We start from the raw sequence: 9,366 nt of genomic DNA on the forward strand, positions 1-9,366 counted from the left end.
TTCTATAATACATCAAAATGTACCAGGTCTCAAATGAAATATATTACAATATTGTTTAAACAATATTCAACGCTAGACCAACTAAAAATAAAGCAACAAATTAAACAGAATACGTGAAACATGCTATGTATCTTAAAATATAAATATCAATTCTCTTTCGAAAAAAATCACAGATGCATCTTTTGTGACTTGATATATTAAATATAAGTAGTAATGTATCATATTACAACACCCGTATACCATCATTCGAGCTACATTATAAATTCAAAAATATTATTCTTGAACTCAACATAAACCTTTACTTCATTGTCTTCCGAATCATGATTTGCGATGAATTTTCTTTGACAATGTATCTGGCGTCAATTTTTTTCTTGATTAATCAATACCAAATTTGATTGCGATTGTCGAAATCAACTCAAAAACGAAACACTTTCTCCAATAATAATTTCATCATTTTTATATTTTTCATATTGAAGTTTATTCATTCAAACACTGTAAAATCTCAATAGAATGGAGATGTTCATAACATATTTAAAATAAAGAAACCAGGAAAAGAAAACAAAGATGAGAGAATTTGTTTTCTGAAATTTTCATCGAAGGGGATTGTTTTTTGAAATCAATCTAAAAAAAGAAATACTTTCTCCTACAACAATTTCATTACTTTTGTATTGTTCATATCGAAGTTTATTCATCCAAACACTGTAAAATTCAACAGAATGAAGATGTTCATAACGTATTCAAAATAAAGAAATCAGAAGAAGAAAACAAAGATAAAAAAATTTGGATGAATTTTCATCGAAGATTATTATTTTTGGTAATTCAAAATTTAATTATGAAGCTAACACTAATTTTTAGGATTCAAGAGACATTATTCCAATCAGAATTACGTTAATTATGTTGTTATGTCCTTTTTTATCGTTATTTTCCTTTTTTATAGTCACTTAGTTGGGAAGTTATGTATTAGTTTGTTATGTATCATAGCTTTCATTTATGTATCTAAAAGAAATTTGGTGTAACATTATTTTTTAAAAATGGCAGTTCCTATTTTTATGGGATTTCATTAAACAGGATAATACTTAATTACCACTTATTACAAATTTAACCGCATTAAATATGTTAATTATATATCATATAGTAATGTATCATACATGGGATTTTCAAGTAATTTATAAAAAGTTGAGAGAGATGGTAATTATGTAGGAAACACTTGGGGTTTATACACTTCCCCTCTTTTGCTTTTGTCCTTTTTCCTTTGTGGGACCCAACCAAAGAAGTGTTTTTTACTCCCTCAATTTGTTTTTACTCCTCATAATTTTTTACTTTAATTTTTATTTTTCTTTATTAATTTTAATAAATAAATATTTTTTTTGATATTTCATTTTTAATATTAATTATTTATTTTGTAAAATATATTATTAAATATCAATTAATTGAAATGATAAGATAAATTTACTATATTAATTATTTTTTTAACGAAAAAGGTACGAATATACCCTTGAACCATAGTAAATAGTATATTACATCATGGGCTCAGAATTATCTCACAATTATCTTGTAGGTTATATGGTTATTTTGATGCTGATTGGGGAGGTTATACTACAACTAAAGGGTCAACTACAGGTTACAACATCTGCTTAGGTGCAAATTGTATATCTTGGACCTCTAAGAGGTAAAACACAGTGGCAAAGTCCAGTGTTGATGTTGAATATAAATCCTTAGCTTCTACTATAGCTGAAATGACATGGATTCTTTACCTTCTTTATAACATTGGAGTATATATCAAGATAGTGTTTATACTGTATTGTGACAATTTAAGTGCCTCATACTTGACAGTTAATCCAGTGATGCATGCCAGAACAAAGCATGTAGAAATGGACTACCATTTTATTTGAGAAAAAAGTGACTAGAGGACAACTACTCACATATTTTCTAAGATCTAGAGATCATCTAGATGACATTCATAAGAAGGCCTTGACAAAGAGTTGTTTACTGATTTTAGAAGCAAGCTAGGAGTAAGTGTTCCGCCACTTACTAGCTTGAGGGATAATATTAAAGATAGATATAATAGAAGATAAGGAGAGTGTACGTTATCTGATTCTATTAGAGTTAGTAGAGTTAGAATTAGCCTATTCTTTGCCTCTGTAATTGTACTAGTATTCTAGTAGTAGTAAACATCTACTTGTATATGTCGTTGCCTAGTGATACAACTATAAGTCTTCAATATTGGCATAACTAGAACTCTTGCAAGTAGTCTAGGACTCTACAACCACCTTGTATTCAACTCCTATAAGTAGGAGCATGTACTAGACTCCTTAATCATCAGAAATATACTTTGATTCTCTTTATTGTGCTTGAGAATTCTATGACGGAGGTTCGCTTTGGCTGTCCTATGTAATAAAAAGGTTTCTCTTAATCTTAATGGGAAGTTCTACAAAGTGGTAGTCCGATCGACTATGTTGTATGGAGTACAGTGTTACCAGTCAAGAACTCCTACATCTAAAATTTAAATGTGGCAGAGATGAGGATGTTGAGATAGATATGTGAACTTACTAGGAGAGATAAGGTTATAAATGAGATTATTCGAGAGTAGGTGGAAGTGGCTTATATGAAAAATAAGATGCGAAAAGTGTGGTTGAAATGGTTTGGGCATGTGATAAGGAAGTTCAAAGATGACCCAGTATGAAGGTGTGGAGATTTGGATATGGGTGATTTTAGATGGGGTAGAGTTAGGCCAAAGAAATACTAAAAGAAGGTGATTAAACATGACATGAAGCAGTTACAATTTACAGAGGACATGATCCTTGATAGGAAGGTATGAAGGATGTAAATTAGGATAGAAGGTTAGTGGGTAGGAGTGCGTCCATACTAGTAATAAGAAGTGTTTCGGTGTTATGCATGTGTCTTGTAGTGTTCTTGGTATTTCGGTGATGTTTGTGAGTTGATAGATAGTTTATATTATTACTTTGTGAATGTCTTATTTTCTTTATTATCTAGTGGTGTGTTATCCCATTCTGTTATTTGTTTATATATTTTTATATTTGTTTATATATTTTTATATTTGTTATACTGCTTTATTTTGAGCCAGAGATCTATGAAAAATGCCTCTTTAATTCATCCGAGGTAGTGGTGTGGATTGCGTTCACTTTACCCTCCCATAATCCTACTTTATGAAAATACATTGGATATATTCTTATTGTCATTGTTGTTGTTTGAGAGAGTAGTATCTATGTCATTTCATTTATTGATCTTTGAAAAGTATGACAAGTCAATGATAGATAAATAACAATGGATTGAAAGAGTAGAAAGTCCTCCTCTTTGACCTGGTCAGAAGAAGCTAGTTATGGTCAATGACTTTAAATTTGATAAGTTTATATTATTTTAATATTTTTAGTAAGTTTTACTTCTTGAATTTGTATACTACATATGAAAAATATTGGGTTCTTGCAATTGAATTTTTTTTTTTGACATCCAACATACTTAGCTATATTAAGGCATAATGGGTCTGAAAGAGTTAAAATATGCTATAGCATTATTTACAATCCAACTAGGACTTAAAAAATTATTTTCTCACCCTTTTATCTTTGCACTTGCCCTATCTTTTATGAACTCTAACATTTTTCTCCTTCGATCTTCCAAATACAGTAGGTAACCCAAGATTTACTCCTAAATCTTTCTATGAAGTTTCCTAACTCAGCAATAGTCTCATTCTTTTCCAGATCAGAGGTATTCTTACTAAAGAAGACCTCAGATTTTTCAAAGTTCACTTTCTAACCCGAATATTCTTCATAAATTCTTAAAAGTTTTAGAAAATTTTTCAGCATTTTGAACATTAGTATTGCAAAATACATGAAAATCATCAACCAAAAATAGATGATTAACAATAGGTACCCTCTAACTAGACTTAGGACCTGAATATCCCCTCACAATTTCGCTTGATTTAGATGTCCAGAAAGGCCTTCCGCACATAACAAGAAGAGATATGGAAAAAAGGATCCCTTTTCCTTAGTCCCCTAGTAGGTCTAACTTCCCCAACTATATCTCCATTAATATTAAATTGATAAGTAGGGGTAGTGATACGTTGCATAATCCACTTAGCAAAGGTTTTGTGAAATTTCATTTTAAGAAGTAATTTATGAACATAATCCCACTCCACTAGATCATAAGCTTTGGTCATGTCTAGTTTTAGAGACATATACTTTCACTTTTTTGTTCTTTTATTTTTAAGAAGGTGAATGAATTCATTTACTAGCACAATATTATTTGTTATTTGTCTTTTACCGATAAAAGAAGATTGATTTAGGGAGATAATATTGGGAAGATAAACTTTGATCCTATTAACTATGATTTTTACAATAATTTTACACACTGTAGAATATAAACTTATATTCATGAATTGATCAATATTACTAGAATTTTTCACTTTAGGAATCACCGTTATAAGGGTTTGATTCTAAGAGTGTAACATCCTATACATTTTAAAACATATATGATCAGCTTAGCATTGACAAAAATATTTAAACTTAAGATAGTAAGGAGGTATTTGACCTTAAAATTGGAGTTAAGTGTTAATTTAGAGTAGTGGGATTAAGATGTTGAAAAAATAGGATAAAATAAGTGAGGTGCTTGCTTGACTTAATTAACATAGTAGGTGACAAGTAGGTGTATCAGCTACTTAAACTAATAGACCAAATTGAGGCCTATATTAATGAACTTATTTGAGGCCTAAATTAAGTAAAAGAAAAAGAGAAGGATGACCAAACTAATAAATAAATCTGTCTAAGGCCAAAATATGATGTGATTTAATTAGAAATAAACCATTTAAGTGATGGAGCTAACCCAATCTGTCTAAATCCCAAGTTTGATGTGATCCAACTAAAAATAAACCAAGTAGGTGTATCACCTACTTGAACCTTTTTGAGTAGCTTAAAGATCCAAGTAGGTGCATCACCTACTTGGACTATTTTTTACAATATTAAGATATCCAAGTAGGTGTATCACCTATTTAACCAAGATGTGGCTGAAAAATGAAAAAAAAAGCGGTTCAACATGTCCCTTTTTAAAATCTATGATCATCTCATTCTCTTCATTATTTCATTAAAAATAAATTAGATTTTCTATGCTCTCACTCTAGCATCTTGAAAGCTCTAAACAACAGTCCTAAATTTTCATTTCTTAAGGATTTCCCCTCTTCCAAGCTAAATGTAGGTGAATAATTCATGTGTATTACTTAATTCTACCATGGAGTGTTATGGAAATAATATTCCTTCTATGTAGAGTGTAGGACATCCATCTTCTAGCTTGGCAGCTATATTTTTCCTTAACTTCTAAGAAAATATCTTCTTCTTTGGTTCAAACTTGAAGAGAAGCTCAAGGTCTTAAAAGAGTCTAAGTTAAAAGAATAAAATTTTTAGAATTTTTAGGTAAGGTTTTATCCAATTTCATTCCTCCTTAGGCATAGTTTGGTGGAAAACTTCGTATCTATTTTTTTTTCTTGAACTCTAAGGGTGGTGATTGGAATCCTTGCGTTCATTATTTCTATTACGTAGAAATGAATTTTGGAACTGTTTTAGGCTATTTATGTGTGTTGTATTAAGGTAATAGGGTGAACTTATAAAATAATTATGTGTAGTTGTATGGAAATGAAGAGTGTGAACTTGGAGGGTTATTCTGGTGAATTATAGATTTTGGGACTGTTTATGGGTTATTTTATATATATTATTATTGTCAGGTAGTGGGTTACCTTATAAGATGGTTGAATGGAATTGTATTAAAGTAAAAGGGTGTGGTGACACACCATATATTTAGGTGTTGTACGGTCTTATTGGCCACCAAGTGTTTAGCTATTATTTTGAAGGCCTATAATGTGATTAGCTTCTAATATTAGCTTCATTATGTACTTATATTGAAGAGTAACATTTGAAGGAATGGTTGAATCTTTGTAGCCACACTGGTTGGAAGATAAGGTATATAAGCTATTTGTTTTCATATTCTTTAGCATGAAATCTCATACTAGTGTTACTACCAACAAAGTGAGCTTCTAAGTGTTATCCCTAGTAAAGGATATATGGAAATGATGTACGATTTTTACCCATCACTAATGACCTTGTTCCTACTCCCTATGATTCATAAATGTGTCAAAGTACTTCAAATGTGTTTATTACTAGATTTGTGTGTTTACAATTTCCAGTCAAACTCTTGTCACATGTTTCTCCTCTATGTGTCAATAATACCCTACATTACACATGGTAAGTGTGCTCACATGTTAGGTATGCAATCTGCTTATTTACTGCCAACTTGCTTTAATGGTCTATTTGATAATAAACTTCATTTTCTCATACATTTATATGTTCCCTTACTTGGGCATCACTCCCATTGCTGTCGTCTATAATTTTACGTCATAGAATACTTACTCGTTCCATTCTATAATTTGCATCTCCTTACTTGGAATATATATTTGTCCCTAAATTGAATCTGTCCACAAGTTTCAGTAGTTATCATGTTTATGCACCTTTCATTTGATATCATTTACTAAGTATTTAGCTATTGTATCACTGTCTAGAGTACTTATCTCTCGAATTGAGTTAGATGCTTTCACTCAAGTTCTATTTCAATGGTCATAGTACTAATTGTGTTGTTTAAGCTCCTAAATATTAAATTATTGTTATAAATGCTTCTTACATCATTTTATTGCCTCTAGTGCATATTAACATATTTCTTAGTACTTGTCTATAGTCCCAAAGTTCAATAATATTATGGCCACCAAAATAATAATCTCAAAAATTAAAGAAATAAAGTAAAGAAAATATGTTTATATGTGGTGAATGCTAAGGGGCGAAAGCCTAGCATGGTCCGATCCCAATTCTTGGACTTATAGGTGGCAGCTCAAGGGTGAAATCCTAGCATGGGTCGATCCGAATTATTGTATTTACCACTGATCACCTGATCATATGTATCACATGGATTAAAAAGATTTTAAAGCAAAGAAAAAGAAGGGTATAGTGGAAAAAAATATGTAATGTACATGATCCACAAGTGTAAGTAAAGGTGGTCCTGTATCCTTATCTGTATGTTGATATGCTAATTGTCATGAACTAAAAACTAAAGATCATGATGGCATTTTTCACAGCTAATCCTTGACAAATAAGCTAGTTACCCAAACTAATACATAAATATAAAACCATAATAGAAATCCCAAGGCGAGACTTCTTGAGTAAAGTCAGACCATACATTATAATTATAGTAGAAGTCTGAAAAATAATACGTACCACAAACCATCCCAAAACCTAGTGTCATAGTGTATGAACAATCTACGTATAACTCGAAGTCTAAAAATACAACTGATAAGAAAAAAAACCACAAGTCTGTCTCTGAACTAAAAATAAGACATAAACTAGATAGGATGAGGTCGGAGGTCGACTCGAGAAGCATAGAGCTACCCCTACCTCAAATATGTCAAATCACTGCCCGTACGTAGTTGTCATACAATACATCTGTACTTAGATCTACACCGAAAGGAAACAGTAGGGATGAGTACGGTCCACTAGTACTCAGTAGGTATCATAGGCCGACTAAGCAAAGTAGAAAATAAAGTGTATAAGTAAACACTATGAGCAAGTAATCTCCAAGAAGAAAATGTCCCAAATGGTAGCTCGCACCATCTCACCTAACAGTTCTAAATAGAGCACATAAGCAAGAAATAGTTATATAAAAGAAAAAGAATAAACATGACTCAGATAAAATATAAAAACACAGCACTGAAGATCCATAAATGATTAAAATGCAGTAAGGATGATAATAATGATGATATGATATGATCGAGGTTATTACATAACCTCCATCTACAAATACTAAGCATTTGTGATTCTATGTAGGATCAATTGAGGGGGGGGGGGGGTTTCACAACCCATATACAAGATCAATACTCAATCACAGTCTTAATATCTTTATCTCTTCTTTGACTTGAGGGCTACGATAGATGTTTTTTCAAAAGTGTCACACTTCTGTCAAAAATTAGCATTTCCTCAAAGGTACCAATATCGCATGAATGTATGTATGACATGATGATGTAATTCTCACAACCAAACCAGAGTAAGGATCTCAAATCCAACCAATATACATGTATGAAAGTTCAAAAATCTACTCAGTAAGTCAACCGTCCATGATTCAATATAGGCCAAGTACCATTAGAGTGAAATAAGCAAGTAATAAATCACTGATATCATATTAACCCTAACTTAGGCATTTCTACCAGGAAGAAAACAATCTAATGTATACACAAGACCAACACCAATAGATAAGGCTCCCACATGGGCCATACATAGCAATTACCATCTCAAAACACTAACAACAATAATATAAGCTCCCACATTGGCACACAAAAATAATAAAATTAATTCCATGATTAATTCCCATATGCATAGCATGCTTTTATATCAATTTTAAATACCCAACCTAGTCTAAAGAAAGTTAAGCCATAACATACCTCAAAGTAAATAAATTTAATCCAAAACCCTTCAACCCAGAGCCTTCCCCTCTTGGACGACCTTGAAATTAGATAAATTATACAAATATAGAATCTACGTGTTAAAAGAAAGTCAATGGTACCCATATTGTCCATTTTTGACTCGGGATCAAAACAGACCCTCGAAATGAGTTTTCAAAAGAAAGGGTACAATCAAAATTTTTGTATAAAAACTTTATTCATGATTAAAGAAGAAATAGGTGAAAATCTAAGTGAAAATGGATTGAAAATGAGGTTTAAACTAAAGAAACACTATTTTACGCCTTTTGGACAAAAATCCCCCAATTTTACTTTTGAAAACATGAAATTATGGGTTTTAGATGACAAGAATCAAAGTAAAATAATTGATATAGTGATTTCGAGCTTACCTATGCTTGAAAATGAAAGGAATCAACTAAAATCCTCTCAACCCGAAGCTTAAAGTCCCAAAAATAGAAGAAAAATTGAAAAAAGAGGTTTCTACAATGACCCAGTTTTGATTGCTAAAAAGGTCACTGCTTTAACGAGGGTCAACCGCTAAAGCGGTCCCCTTACCACTAAATCGGAGTCCATACTGAAGCCGCCAACATCTGCTTTAGTGGTACCCGACTGATAATGTTCCTAGTCGGAGGTGACTAAACTGAGGTTGAAATGCAGAATTAAACAACAAAATTAAAGGATAGTTATGAAGTAAGAGATAAAAAGTGAAGAAATAAAGACTTAATTGAATAATAATTAGCCAAGAGAGAAATAAAACTCTATCAAATGCACGAGAAATCAAATTGAATTGACAAAATAATAACTTGATGATCAATCAAGCGAAGAATATAACAGAAGCAATTCGATAATCTACCCTAATCACTCAA

Source organism: Capsicum annuum, chromosome 8 (assembly GCF_002878395.1).
Source record: "Capsicum annuum cultivar UCD-10X-F1 chromosome 8, UCD10Xv1.1, whole genome shotgun sequence".
NCBI lineage: Eukaryota > Viridiplantae > Streptophyta > Magnoliopsida > Solanales > Solanaceae > Capsicum > Capsicum annuum.